The sequence below is a fragment of the Delphinapterus leucas genome, chromosome 10 (assembly GCF_059928025.1).
Source record: "Delphinapterus leucas isolate spDelLeu-1000000601 "Yukka" chromosome 10, BTC_Dleu_Yukka2, whole genome shotgun sequence".
Taxonomy (NCBI): domain Eukaryota; kingdom Metazoa; phylum Chordata; class Mammalia; order Artiodactyla; family Monodontidae; genus Delphinapterus; species Delphinapterus leucas.
Genome location: NC_143138.1, coordinates 14108929 through 14111800, shown reverse-complemented (window position 1 = coordinate 14111800; position 2872 = coordinate 14108929). Strand labels below are relative to the sequence as shown.

The window sequence follows — 2872 nt, the reverse complement described above, 5'->3', positions numbered from 1 at the left end:
GACATTACGAAAGATAAGGGCTATCACGGGAGGGAGGAAATCAGACAATAAATCCAAAGAAACCTACGGAAATTAAAAACCTGAACTCAGGGGCAGGGCAAGAGGCAACACGGTCTTTTCACAGAGCCGTTACACATAATGCAACTGTCCTCAAAAGCAGGAATGGAGAAGACTAGCCATTCAGCTGCAGAACGAAGCTGGGGTCTTGGCTTTAGAGCTTTCACTGTCTTTAGCATTAGGCTGGGCAGCGAGTGCCTTTTCCAGAGTAGGCCAGAGAAGATAAGTCCAGTTTGGTTTTTAAGGCTTGAGTCAGCTCTGTGGCCAGCAGCTCGTGGAGGGACACACCGTAGTGGGAGCACACCCAGTTTCTCCCAGTCCAGTCGTAACGCTTGTGGACACTGGACGGTGAAGACAACCAGATTTGCTCGTTTGGGGTCTGCTTGTTGACGACATACGTTCCTAGATCTCCACCCAGTTTAATTGTTAAAACACCACTCCCAGAGGAGACATCATAGTCTTCAAATGCGTAAGGTTTGTCTGCAAGGTCTTCAAAAAACTCTGCTGAGTCCAGCGTCTCCTCGGCCAGTCTTTCATAGGCGGTATTGTCCTGAGGGCCAGCGTCACCCAAAGTTCCCGTTGTCCTCAAATTCATCCAACAGACACACTGCTTTTTGACATTAATGATCCGGTTGAGGCAGCAGAGACTCAGACTGGGCTGGCTGGGTGTGCCGGCCGCGGCGGTCCCGGTGCGCAGGCCCCGGCAGCCTTAGAGCCGGGGGTCCTTCATTGGCCGCGGGGCCCCGGCGCGGGCCTAGGCAGAGCCTGGAGGCGCCGAGCAGGGCAAGAGGCTGGCGGCCGCTCGGCGCCCAGGCGTCCACATCGAAAAACCTTTTTCTCTTCCTAACTTGCAAACATCTGTTTATTCTAAATTTAATTTTTTAAACCCAAGCTGCCTATGGGGAAGATACCCACCCAAACTTTCTCTAGTTCCTTTAAATGAAGAATAAATTTAAAAAAGAAATATTTTATTTATAGAAGTCTATAGACTCAAAATAGGAATTATCTTTCTTTCTTTATATTTATTTATTTTTGGCCATTTGGCTTGTGGGATCTTAGTTCCCCAACCAGGGATTGAACCCAGGCTCTCAGCAGTGAGAGAACAGAGTCCTAACCACTGGACCACCAGTGAATCCCCCATAGGAATATTTTAGAGTTTCACGTCAACTTTCTAAGATAATGCTCTGTTTTGACAATCTTGTGACAATGTGGAGGATTTCTAGACAACTTGTAGTGGAAAACACTTTTTTGCCTCTGATGTTATGATTCTACCAACAATGATGGCATTTCATATAATCTAAACAATGTTAGTCCATAAGTAGAAAAGCCCCTTTCAACAGAGATGATTTTATTTTACAGAAAACAAGGGAAGTAATACCAAAGCTCTGTCGTCTCTATTTTTTTGGCCTCATTCCATGAAACAGTTGCTAAGGATATATTAATAAAATGTGTTATAAATGATACTTGCTAAATTTAGAGCACAATTAGATTCTAGGGCGAAAATCTGGTAACCACTTATCCTTTGTTCTCCAACTGTTATTGTCTTACCACCATATCCCTCACCTTCTCTTGCTACTTACTTTGAATAGTCTTCTCTGGCCATCGTCCAAGCTAGAATATCCCATTTATCAACCAACTGGATATCGTTGCATTCACATATTTTCAAACCTAATCTCAAATTACTAACCTGCATATAATACTTTGGCTAACTCTACCAGAATAGAGTATGATATCTTGTTTTTAGAAGAACCAAATGTGTCACTATATTTATATTTATGACCGGGTTTAAAAGAGACTCTGGTCATCAGCTTATTCGAGCCACGTTAATTTACGGAGCTGGTATTGCTGGAAGGTCTTTAAATGGCATCCAGACAACAGACTCATGCCACTGTCTTAGAACCAAAAGGGGATGCATTTCAATTAAACACATATTTTAGAAGTATTTGTGTTAGGCACTGTGCCAAGGACTGGGAGAGAATAATAAGCATGGATGTGGTCCCTGCCCATGAAGCTTGTCATCTGGGAAAGATAGATATGTGTGTAAGAAAGATAAGATGTCTGTGTGCAGTGGATGTAAAAACTTCTTAAGGCAGAAATGGAACCAATTTAAGAATCAGGGTTTTAACATTTCCAAAATTAAACCAACAAATATTTTTAAGCACGGTCCCCTGTTGATCCCAACTGTACCTTATTTGGTTGTAATTATCATCCCCTCTGTGCAGAGACAGCAAAGCTCACCAACTGTTCCATATGTGCCCCCATGTTGCCTAGATTCTTTGCAGTGAGGTGGGGTAGCATGACCCATATGGTCACTAGCCAATGAGCAGAACCCTAGAGGAGCTGGTATGAGTTCGTGTCTTGCTCTATTCCCCTAACACTGTGAACACTCAGGACTCATATCGTGATGGTGGATCACAAGACCAAAAGGAGCCTAAGGCAATGAGTAAATCACAGGAAAGGAAGCCCTGCAGAGTTGCCTGAACTGACCAAGAGTTTTATAGAATGAGAAATAAACTTCTGTTAAACAAAATTGTTTAACTGCTGTTAAATAAACTTTTGCCAAAAGAACCTGTCTCATCCTAATGTACTGTCCCAACGCAATAAACAAAAAATGCTCTGAATCTTCATAATAAGAGTTTATTTTGGTTTGCATGCATTTGGCAAATCCCTATTGATCACTTACTATGCGTCAGGCCCTGCTTTAGGTGCCAAGAATACTGTGATGAACAAGACAAAGTCCCTGCAGCCACAAGGAGTTTACATTTTAGTGGGGAAGACAGACAATAAGCAACTAAAAATTTCAGGTAGTGATAAA

General features: G+C 42.8%; 1 pseudogene; it reads right to left on the bottom strand.

Annotated features, from left to right (window-relative positions):
* Window positions 1–203: 203 nt before the first annotated feature.
* Window positions 204–1019, bottom strand: LOC111181273 (frataxin, mitochondrial pseudogene; annotated as a pseudogene).
* Window positions 1020–2872: the final 1853 nt, after the last annotated feature.